The following is a 12604-nucleotide window of genomic DNA, read 5'->3' as shown; positions in this document are numbered from 1 at the left end:
CTGGATCAGGCTGGCGGCCCATCCAAGTCCAGCATCCTGTTGTCACAGTGGCCAATCAGATGCCCCTACGAGAAACCCTGTCTCCTCCTGTGGCTTCCAGCAACTGGCATTCAGAAGCATTACTGCTTCCAGCTGTGAAGGTACGGCATAGCCGTCACAGCCAGCTACCACTGATAGCCTTAAGTATTCGTCCAACCCTCTTTCCAAGGCATCCCAGCTAGTCGCTGTTGCTTACTCCTGTGGCAGTGAGTTCTGTAGTCTAACTACGTGCCCACCCTTATCTTCTCTGTCAAATTCAGCCTGTAAACTCCAAGCAGGAAAGTCTTGCCTCCTTGCTACGTTGCTCTAGAACTGATGGCTCTATAACGGATAGGAAAGTGCAAATGATGTTCACTATTACGAATGCATGAGCTGCATGCTCCTGTACCACCATCTATTTCAGAGAGTGGCCTGTGCAGATTAAAAGACAAACCCTGTCCCTCCATCCCATTTTTAAACATCTCAGAAAGACCTGCTCACTCGGATATCTAGGGGGAATCCAGAAAAGCTCAGAGATGGCTGATTTGTGCAGCTGCACCCCTAATGCTGGCGGGCAATCAAAACGTCAATTAGGACCTCAGGATGTAGGAAAGGCCTGGATAAAATTAAACCCTGCACATGGCACTACTGTCAGAATGCGCGCAAGGGAAGATTGATTTGCATCTGACCCTCGAGAGACCAAAAATAAAACAAAATCCGCCTTAAGGCTCTTCTCCCCTACCATGCCAACCACCACCTGCAGAAATACTGCACTACAAAATGGAAGATGTCAACAAGAGGCAAACAGAACCACTTGGAACAGAAAGGGCTGATCGTTATGATGGGTGGGTCTGTTCGCATGAGCTTGGGAGTCCATTTGGCTTTTCAGCCCTGAAAATCATTTTATGAAGTGATGCATTTTTACAGCTCTTAGTAAGCGCTGTGCAAAAAATGAAGACATAACAGTCTCCACTAGCAGGCCTACAACAGGCTTCCTCAACCTCGGCCCTCCAGATGTTTTTGGCCTACAACTCCCATGATCCCTAGCTAGCAGGACCAGTGGTCAGGGATAATGGGAATGGTAGTCTCAAAACATCTGGAGGGCCGAGGTTGAGGAAGCCTGGCCTACAATCTAAGAGACACAGTGCAAAACTGAAAGAGGGGCAGGAGAAGGAAGACAAGGCTAGGGGTGAGCAATGAGGCAACCGAGTTTTACTGGTGGTACCAAATTGTTCTGGGACAGAAGGGGAGCCTGTGTTAATGGCACCTCCAACCCAACCAGCCACTGTACAGAAAGGGTAGTAGGACCCTATCAAAGCATTTTTGCAGTTTCAAGTCCAGACCTGACCAAAGCTATCTAAAGACATCAGGGACATCTGTCTCAGAACCTCAACACCTTAAGGTCTGCCTCTCCCATACAAACCGACCCAGACCGTGCGCTTGGTGCCCAAGGCCCTTCTCTATGTCCTCCCTCCCAGAAAGGTTCAGAAGGCTGCAACAAGAGAACTGGCCTTTTCTGTGGTGGCTCCCCATCTGTGGAATGTTCTCCCCAGAGAGGCTCACTTGGCACCATCATTAAATGTCTTCAGGTGCCAGGCAAAAACATTCTTCTTTACCCAGGCCTTTGGCCATTAAATATTCTATGGCCTGTTAAAGGGGTGGTGGTGGTGCTACTACAGTTATTTTATTATCATGCTGTCTATTATTATGCTATTTATTATGTTTTCATTATTGTGCTCCGTAAAATGTGTTCTTAAATGTTGTTCACCACCCTGGGATCTTTTGACAAAAGGCAGTATATCAATTGAATAAATAATAACTTTTCCCCACTGCTTAGGAATGTCCACCTCTAACAGGGTGCTGTTTTGTGCTGGGAAAAAACCTAAGATGTGCCAACATTTTATTCGCTACGTTGCTCCCTGGAAGTGTGCCAGAGTGGCGCCCCCAAATCCATGCCTCTGAGAAGCAACTGAAGAGGAAAGGAGGAGCTAGGAGACCACTGAGCTCCTCTTGGGTGCCAAAGACACTTGATGGGAGTTTAACAGATGTTTGTTGGAGAGCAACTGATCTAGGGATAAGAGGGATCACTCTTTTTTAGCAGGTCTAGAGGCTTTCCCACTGTGTTCCTCTGCGGAGGAGAAAGATGCCAGCCATCTCTTGATCGCACTTCATAATCCTATGGGAGCACATAATCTCACAGCCGCATCCAGCTCCCCGAGAGTCTCAGCCTGGGTTTCACTTGCTGTTCTTTTTTAAACTAAGCAAGTATCCAAGTTAAACAAAGCTGTAAAGAAACACCAGAAGGAATAGATTGTGATGGTCAAATAGTTGGAGGCAACGGTGCTTTTCTGCCTTGTGTGGACTGCTCCCTGCCCCCCTCCCCGCAAGTGGCAAGCCAGAATAAATGATATGAGATAAGAGATGCTTATGCAAAAATAATTGAATTGAACGGAATTCAGCTCTCCTTGGCACCAGCCCCCAGCAAAACTGGCCAATTCTACCCAGAGTGACTTTGCGAGGGGTATGTGAGCCACTTTCCCCTTCAGCTGAAGACGCTCTGGTGATATTTAAATGGGGGAGGGAGAACCAAACCAGGAAGCACCCCACCCCAAACTCCAGTAATGAGCAAGCAGAAACGCTCTTGGCTGATGATTGGGAATGAAGGCTGAAAGCTGCAGTCCCTGCAGAGGGAGAACACAAAGTGAGATGCCATAAATTAAGCCTTGGCGCTTGCCAAACGAGACATGTTTTTCGCTGCCTCAGTCAGTCCTGTCCGCTATTCAGGCCGCTATATACTCAGACGGCTGGCGGAGCTTAGATCCTGATTTGCTTCCCCCCACACCCAGCCTGCTTGCTCAAGAAATCTCCCTTATGGAGTGGGGTGTGTTTGTGTGTGTGTAAACCTGAGCCTTCAGAAAGTAATTCACTATAAACGCTTTATTTCTTGCCACAAAGGGAGGAAAGGGATAAAAGGAGAGCTCAGAAATCTCTTCTGTGGTCGAGCAAATTCATCACTTTGAAAAGTCTCAGGACTGAGACCATTTTGTTGTTGGTACTTTCAAGCTCCTCTGGAAGCCCTTTTCTTACAGGAACGGGGGCCGGAGAGCAAGGCAAAAAATGCTTCAAATAAATAAGTAACTTCATTCCACACTCATTTGCATGGATGGAAGCAAATTGCTTTAAAATTTGCAATCTACATGCTCCCCCTTCTCTCTGATTTTAATGAGTCTTAGTGGGCTATAGACACCTCCGCAAGGTTAAGTCAACCTTACAACTTGCAAAAAAAACCAAACAAACCCCAAACTACATTTCTTTGTGATCTTCAGCAGAAATTTCTCTCTCACCTTGTCCTTATCCAGCTAGGCTGGACCTTCCATTCACACCTGGTGCCTGTGGTGCGAACTATTCTGAATAAGAGACACAGGTTATTTTTTAAAAAGAAAACCAGTGTGGTGTAGTGGCTAGAGTGCTGGACTAGGACTTGGGAGACTGGGGTTCAAATCCCCATTCTGCCACGAAGCTTGCTCATTGACCCTGGGCTAACTCTCTCAGCCTAACCTACCTCACAGGGCTGTTTTGAGGATGAAATGAGGAGAGGGAAAATTGGGTATGCCACCTTGAACTTCCTTGGAGGAAAGATGGGATATAAATGTAATCATCATCGTCATCATCATCACAGGTCAGTGTGGTATAGTGACTAGTGTGGAGTCCCAGGTTCAAAATCCCCACTCGGGCATGAAGCTCTCTGGGCGACCTTGGGCCATCTCTCAGCCTAACCTACCACAAAGGACTATTGTGAAGATAAAAAGCAGGTACTGTCCTTGGAGGAAAACTAAGATATAAGCATAATAAATAAGATCAGCTGCAAGCCCTGTTTATGCAGGAAAGGCATCTCTCTCTCTCTCTCGCTCACAAACACACAATTACATTAAATCCCTTTTCTTTCTTTCTTAAAAACAAACCAGCCAGAAGGGTTGGGCTTTTTTTCTCAAAGGAAGACCTGCTTCACCCACCCATTCCCACAGCTCTTTTTCCAACCCAGATGAGAGAAAAGACCCACAGATACGTCCACAAGTTGGTCTGAAATGAAAAAAAGAACCAGTTCTCTCCCCAAATGATTAAAAAATCTCCATGCTTGGTCTTCTGGAACCAATTCTCACTCACCACAGGCTTCCTGGGAAATGGCTATTATTAAGCCTTCCCATGGCCTTGGGTGCTGGCACAGTTTAAGTGTCTGAGCAGCAGGAATGTTCATAGATATTCTGCAATACCTCCAGCAGTGGAGTCAGTAGCGAGGCAGATGCTAATTTCAATCCACAGAAGCCAGGGTTCAAACCAAGCGTGTTTTTAATTCAGTATTTCTCTCCAGTTGTGTTTCTTTGATTTGGAGGCAAATAATAATAATAATAATAATAATAATAATAATAATAATAATAATAAAATAAAAAATAAAAAACACACTACTGTTTCCCTGCACACCCAGATAATCTGTATGGGTATATTAGATATCTCATTAATCTCTCATTGGCCAAAAAATTGTCCAACATGGCTTTGACTTTGCAGAGTTAACACATAATCTGTGTTTTATTTATCTATTTGTTTTAACCCAAGCTCGACCTCACACTGTTTGACTATGTTCAAAGACCACCAAGGAGGGTGGCTGCTTTTTGCCCAGCGTTTGTGGGTGCAATAGATGGCTGCTTGTTGCTCCTCAGAGAAACAGCACAATTCCTCCAGGACTGAACAACCTTCACCAACAAATCTGAACGAAAGCATAAAAAGTCCCACCGATCTCATTCTACCAGCTCCTCTGGGACAAGTAGGTGGCAGGCTGTTTTTTTAAGCCCTGCTGTATTTGCTTGCCTTTCTCCACAAGGATGCCTTTTGCCAGCTACAGGCCGGGCAAGCCCGTCTAAGGGAGGTGCAGATAGTGAGGTCACGTGTCAGAGCCCATGCCGCACTGGCGAGGGAATCTGGCTTAAATGGAAGGAATTGGTGGGTGGGGGTCAGAATAGCAGATGGTAGGTGGTTAAATATAGCACCCGGAAGATGAGAACACACCTCCTGTCACTGTATGAGATGCCGGGGGGGGCGGGGCGGGCTGGCTCTTCCAAACAGAGCAAACTTAAACCCCAAACTGAGGATTGGGGAAGAAACGTGGGGGAGATGAGACAGGGGGTACTGGTGAGGTGATTATGGACCAGCAATGGGAAAACAAACCATGAAAGATAACTAGCCTGGCATAGCTCCTGCAGAATACATTAACTCTCTATGGAACACTGAAGTGCCAACCTGAAGCAAGACAAGTGCAGGTATAGTTACCTGGAGCTACATAAAAAAAAAACCCAGGTCACCAGAGTGCCAAACAAGAGGCTCACACCGCTGTTTTGAGATGCCTTTCCTTTAACCTATCTCTTGCACCATGAGTACGTGCACACAGGATTCAGAATCCCTCTGGTTCAGAATCTAAAGGACTCCAGAAAGACTTGGAACCGGCGTCTCGTTTTACGGGTTGCTGGAGACTGAAAAATGCCAGCACAAGAACTACAACCTTCGTAAGCTAGTAAAGCAATTTATTACGCCAAAGGAAGGAGATCATTCCAGGGTGGCAAATGGCGAGGCGTCCTTTCTGTGCTGAAGGGGGAAGACGCCCAGATACGTTCAAGCAATGTAATGTATGCAGTAAATGGGCTTCTCATGCCCTGGACATCCCTCAAGCTAAACAACTGTTCGATTGGAATACATGCAAAGAGGCTGCCTTTAGCACATTAGAAATGCTGGCTTCCAAAGAATAAAGTTGTCCAGTGCAGCAGGTCTGGGGTAGTCGGGAGAAAGGTGGGCATCTTGCCATTTGGCTTGGTGAATGATCTCTCTTCAGGTGTGCTGGCAGCCATGGGCTCTACACTTCCCCAGCCTCAAGAAAGCCAGAAAGCACACCCCATGGCCATCAAAGGCATTTTCAAGAGGAACAGGCTTTGAGATCATAACCCAAAGGTAAGGTCTTTACTGTGATCAGCGTCCCATCCATCGAAAAACCAAACAGTAAATATTTTGAAATAAGACTGCTTGCTATAGTTTTCAGAAGTTTTGTTCTAATGACAATTTCTTAAAAAAAATAAACCTTTTTACAAAGAACACAGATTTCAAACATGCAACAACTGGTTTCTATGTGTTTTCTCTCCCTCTGTAGAATACAAGATGACAGTCTAGCAACCCAGACAAGCCCTGGCTAGGGATAAAGTGGAAGGCCACGGACCAGGCTAATCGTGTAGGAAAGTCGAGAAAGAACCAGACAGCTAGGGCTGAAACACAGGCAGAGAGGGGGACAGTCCTTGCTCCAAGGTCACAGACGTACAGCGGAGACATGCTGGAGAGAGGCGGCAGCGGCAGCAGTGGCTGGGTTGGTGGAGGAAAAATCAAAGCAGAAAGAAAGCAGCCCTAAATTAAACACATTATTCCTCAAGGGCCAAGAGCAGGGTAATTATGAGCAGAGTGATGAAATTGGAAGACCCTAAGCTTAGGCTACAGCGATTCCACACCAGGTTTAGCCATATGGTCTAAATTAAAAGCAAAATTAGGTATTTTCATAGGTGAAATATTGTCAGAATAGGAAAGGGTTTGTGGATCACCATGGGGTCCATTCAAGTGGCCTGTGGCATGTCTGTGGATGTGTGGGGTGAAAACAGGTGGTGCCACATTCATCACATTAAATATCCATATTGATTTTAACTGTATTTTCATTGCTTCTTTTATTTCTTACAATGCATTTTATTGTGCTACCATGTGAATTCTATGGAATACAATAAAATGCAACATATAATAAACAAAAGGAGAAATAAAAATACACTTAAATACTGTACAGCATCTAGCACAGCACATTGCAATCAATGCTGCGGGCAGAAAAGACATTAAGTGGACTGCCAAGATGCCTGGCGATGTTCAAGACGAGGTTTGTGGGAGGCAAGAGCAGGGGGGAGTTTGGGGTACTCCTGGAATAAGCTAAACCCAGGAAGCAGAGGGAGCTGGCTACGATAGCTGCACTTATATCCCAATGACTAACTTGTACCACTGACTCCAACGGGGGCTTAACCTGCGTCCCAGCCCAATATCTAATTATACAAGGAGGAACCAGTTTGGAACATAGGATGCTGTCACATTCTGTCATTCTGTCACCCTTCAGAATGACCAGTCAACAGGTCTTGGGGCAATACAATGTATAGGAATAAAGGATGTTGCCTTACACTGAGTCAGACCACTGGTTCACCTGGACAGCTCAGTTGGTTAGAGCGTGCTGCTGAAAACACCAAGGTTTCAGGTTTGATCCCTGTATGGGACGACTGCATATTCCTGCATTACAGGGGTTGGGCTAGATAATCCTCAGAGTTCCTTCCAACTCTATGATTCTATGGATCAGTATTGTCTATTATAGACATCAGGCTTGAGAGATCTGGTGTGTTTCACCTGGTACAAAGGATAAATATCTTTCAGAGCCCAAGAATTTATTTTGGGCTCCAAAATTGAACAGAGCTCACAGGTTTTCCTCTCCTGGAAACTGCCCCCCTTATTTTCTTTTGTTAAGAGTTTCCTGAAGTCAGTTTTGCTGGTATTGCTGAACAACTGAGAATCAGAAATCCTTGCTGATTTACTTCACAGCACCCAGACAACCACCAATAGATCCTGATCCATCTTCTGGCCACCCCTGATCTATACTGACTGGCAGCTGTTCTCCAGGGGTTCAGGCAGGAGTCCCTCCCAGCCCTTCCTGGAGAAGCCAGGGATTGAATTTGGGACCTTTTGTATGCAAAACCTTGTGCTCTGCTCCTGAGCCATGGCCCTTGGATCACAACTGGTCCCCAAGGATCACCCCCCCTTATTGCCCAAAATACACAAGAGAATTTCTACCATGGCTAAAGGCAATTTCACACATGCGTGTTGATCATTTGATGACTGCCAAATTATGGGGGGGGGGGAGACATGGACTGATGGCTTGCCTGAGAGAATGGGCTGCCTTGCATTGCCTCCTACCATTTCAAAAGCACTGCTTTTCAAGAGTCGGTTCACACATCCAGTTGAGAGTCATCCAGCGACAAAAGGAGCCTGCCTCAACTAGCAGAACAGAACCCACGGCTGCAACCCAGAGAGAGGCTGAAAAGCATGCAAAGGCACACACAATTAATTTCTGCAGGACAGAGCCTGATGGAGCGCAGCCAGCAAGCAACACCAGAGAGGCGCCTCTGGGAAACTTAATTCAGGAGAAGAACATCTTTCTGCTAAACTAAATCCGCCATTCATGGCAAAGGTGATATGAGAAAGGCAGGTCAAGGCATATTTTTCACACCGATATAGAACAAGGTCACTGTGCAATCTTCTGCCGCTTCGAGGTGACAGCCGAAGACGTGCTTTCAGAATCCCCAGGCCAACCTTTCTGCGTGCCCCCTGCAATCTTATTTTAGAATTCTCTCTTTCGGGAAATATAGCTCTGCTCGTCACAACTCCCCTTTCATTTGCACCAGCCTGAAACTGAGAATGTGTGGTGTTACCCAAGACGGGTCCTGGCACACGAGGAGGAGAGAGAGGCTGCGCTTGCATCCAGAATATAACACGGGCTGCCGACGGCACACCACTGAGCATAACTCTGCTCACAGAAGCATGGAGTGGAAATAAACAAGGTTGCAATAGGCGCCTTTTTGCCAAGTGGAGATGCTCACAGCTGTGCAACCACAATGAGCTGTGTGCAAGTGTTAGAGGCTTTCAGAACCTCATGGGATTTTCGGCAATGGCCGCTCTAGGGAAAAGGAGGAAGACACAGTCCAATGCTCAGATGACACCCTCAGCCACTTTGTGGCATTTCAAGAAGAAACCATTTGAGCTACTGATGCAAATGGGGCCAGAGAGCGTGAAACTGAATTCATGTACTCTGTTGTTGCTCTCCTCTTCTCATTTTAAATGCCAGGCATGGAAGCATCTGTACTGAAGAAGGCCAAATGAACTACAAACTCAAACAAGTGGCTACACGATCCCTTGATCATCAGGGCATGGCAGGCGATCTGCAACCCATCCCAGATATTTAACACTTACGGTGTTTTGCTTTTCTTTTGCTCATGCGCTTCATTTATGCTGTGCTCCCCCTCCCACCTGAGAACGCCTCAGGAGGTCCCCAGGTGCCTCCCCATTTAGATGCTGACGAGACTCAGAACGGCTGGGCTTCCATGCTGCTTCTGCTGCATCACCATAGATCTTCAGGTCATGTTCTAATAGAAAGAGCTGCCAGCAACCAGTGCTTCACAAGGACCATATTTTGAACTGAGCTAAGGGACAAGAGACCTGCAGCTTTGGCTCTGACCCACCTTCGGCTCCAACCCATTCCTGAATTGCAGGAAGTTGGACTAGACGGCCCTTTGGGTCCCTTCCAACTCTATAATTCTATGCACTAGAGCAGTCTTTGGTGTTCTCCAGATGTTGCTGGAGTCCAGCAACTATAATCCCTTACCACTCGCTGGGGTTGATGGGAATTGTAGTCCAAACAGCACCAGGAAGACTCCAGGTTTACGTCTGGCACACTCCTATTTCCATGTACTGGGGTGGGGAGGGGTGCAAGATCCTGTGGCCTCAAGGTATTTCACCAGCTGAGATGGAGCTGCCCTATGCCTGGTAAAAGTAATAATTGCAAAAACGACTAGTTTCCTCCACCATAGCCTGACCCTCCAAAGGCACCACCTCAGCTCATCCCTTGGCAAAGCTGTGCCGCTTCTGCACATGGCTGCTACCTGCAACCCATGAAAACTGCTGTGGGAAACCCCACCTACAGTCATCAAGCCAAATGGAGAACAGGCACAAACCACTGGACAGCCTGCAAGCCCCCTGCCTTCTCAGATATTGGCTGTGATGCTCCTGCTCCTGCAAAGGGAGGCAGAAGTACCCTTCCTCTCGTATGCTGGAATTACCATTCAACTCACAGCAGGTCACTGACATCCTCCAACCCTCCAGTGCAGTGTCTTGAAACAGAGAAAGAAAAAGCCAGCAGAAAAAGAAAGGAAAAACACACGACCAGACAACTTGCAGCCTGCCAAGCTGCCCGCATCTGCTTATTGCTCCCTATTTCTGGTTAGAAATGCTTACTTATTTGAAGCCCATTTTATAGAACTAATAAACCGTCGGAAATTTTAAAATAACTCGCGTTCTTGTATGAAACGATCACAGCTGTGCTACCTAATTCCACAGGACGCTGCCTGGAGAGACATTTCCATAGAATGCCAATAAGCAATTGCTGTAAACACCCAGATGGCTGATTTTTATCACCGGATGCAGAGGCTTCGGCTCACAATGCGGCTCTCCTCTTTATCGCTCAACAGCCGCGGCAAAACGCAGCCGCCTCCTCCCTGGAAATGTCAGGCTCCTGAAGTCAAGGGGAAGGAGTCCAGGGTGACAAGTGCTGCCCCTCACTTGCTCACCTACCCCCTTCCCTGGACTGTCCTCTCCCCACAAAGTCCCATGACCCAGTCCCAGGGATAACGGAAATTACAAAACATCTAGGTTTTCATGTGCCATGACCCTATGTATGTGTAAACTGCTGCATGGGGTGAACGAGATGATCCTTATGGGATCCTTTCAACTTTACAATTATGTGATTCTATGGACACATGCAAGAGACAGCAGGAGCAGGTAAGAGTGCACAGGGCTGTAAAGAAAAACAAAACAGGCCAAGGTGGGTCCCTTTTGGCAATGCACTGAACTCTTTGTTGCCATTCCAGACATACAGGGCTTACACCATGGAGATGCAGGGACAGGATAAAATCTCTGCCTTTGTGCACAGAACACCAGGGCTGTGAGAGCTTTCCAACATCAAACCTCAAGCTTAGGATGCATCCCCTACTATCCACCCCACCCCACCCGCAAATCTCCATGAAATGGGTTCAAAGTAGGTGTGAAGGAGAGGCAACTGACCTTGGGCAAAGCAGGATAATACACAAGGAATTGCTTCCAAGAGACCACCCCCCAACCTCTCATGTCCATTTTAATATGTAATTCAGAAACATGGAAAGCGAGTAGAAAGTTTGGTTGAGGCAAGGAAGCCGGGACTTCTCTGCACCTGCCTGTCTGCTTCATCCTGCCCTCTCTCCCTCAAACAAACTCTTGTCTTTCAGCTTCCACTCATCTCCACGGCCTCAGACGGCCAACTCCCATATCCCAAGAGGAGGTGTATTTGGCGGAGTGCACTGGGACCACTTCCCCCTCAAAATAACAACCACCACCACCACCACCAACAAGTGGTTAGGGTAAAGGTAAAGGGACCCCTGACCATTAGGGTCCAGTCGCGGACGACTCTGGGGTTGCAGCGCTCATCTTGCTTTATTGGCTGAGGGAGCCGGCGTACAGCTCCCGGGTCATGTGGCCAGCATGACTAAGCCACTTCTGGTGAACCAGAGCAGCGCACGGAAACGCCGTTTACCTTCCCACCGGAGCAGTACCTATTTATTTACTTGCACTTTGACGTGCTTTTGAACTGCTAGGTTGGCAGGAGCAGGGACCGAGCGACGGGAGCTCACCCCATCGCGGGGATTCGAACCGCCGACCTTCTGATCGGCAAGTCCTAGGCTCTGTGGTTTAACCCACAGCTCCATTAAATAGTTGGTAAGGTACTATGCTGTTCGGAGCATTTATAACCAGGCATAGTACTAAAGGCAAACAAACACAATTACACGTCACATCCATATATTATGAGGATTACTGTTTAACATGCTTATATGCTGCTTTTTGTCAGAAGTGGCCTCAAAGCAAATTACAAAATAAAAATAAATAAATAATATTACAAATAATACAGTTAAGATTACAGTGAAATATCAGCAGCACCCACATCAAGAATAAAACCACAGTATTAAGCCACACATGTGACCTGTACATGGCTGGTTCCTGACCCCTGACCCCAACTTCACAAAAGAGCCTGTATGCAAGAAAAAGGGAGGAATCCACCCAGCTTGGCAGTTCCGCGGCTGCGTTCCTTTCAATTGTTCTCGTGCCTCGGCAGAGCCTGGTGGATTGCTCCCTTAACAGTTTTAATTTAATTTTCCAGCGATAACACTGTTGGAGCAGAAGAGAGAAAGGCTGCCATAAAAGAAAAGAATTAAATTATATACTGTAAAACGGTTTGCATCCCCGGGGAGCGAGCAGGGAACAAAGAGTTGTTTGGAAGAAAGAGAGATGTCGATAGATAAACCTTTGTGTTCTTAGAACGAGTAGCCTCTCATTACCATTGCTGTGCTGTGGACACAGGAAGGGAAAAAATATTTAAACCTGGGCCTTGAGGAAGGTCTGGAGGCCATGAGGCAGGCCACTGGGGCTGATGGAAGCACAATCATGCTGGTGGCAACTGATGGGATTCCCAGTCCAAAACCATCTGGAAGGCATCAGGCTGATGATGGCCAATATCAGCTTTGCCCACATCAGCCAAACTATAGCTTGGTGTTAAGAGGACAAGCCTTCACAGAGACTCCATCTACTTCTACTACCTACGTCCTAGTTTGATCAAACCACAGTTTCTTGCTACATCTGAAACAATTTTTTGAAACTTTCCTCCAAACCAGAATGC

The 12604-nt window shown here is 46.9% G+C and overlaps 1 protein-coding gene across 1 annotated transcript in view; it reads right to left on the bottom strand.

Annotated features, from left to right (window-relative positions):
* DNAJC11 (DnaJ heat shock protein family (Hsp40) member C11) overlaps positions 1–12604 on the bottom strand; it is a 56977-nt gene that overhangs the window by 17599 nt on the left and 26774 nt on the right. The window lies entirely within an intron of this gene.

This window comes from Podarcis filfolensis (genome assembly GCF_964270895.1).
Source record: "Podarcis filfolensis genome assembly, chromosome: 8".
In the NCBI taxonomy this organism is placed as follows: Eukaryota; Metazoa; Chordata; class Lepidosauria; order Squamata; family Lacertidae; genus Podarcis; species Podarcis filfolensis.
Note: the sequence above shows the minus strand (reverse complement) of the source record. Positions and strands in the feature narration are given on the sequence as shown.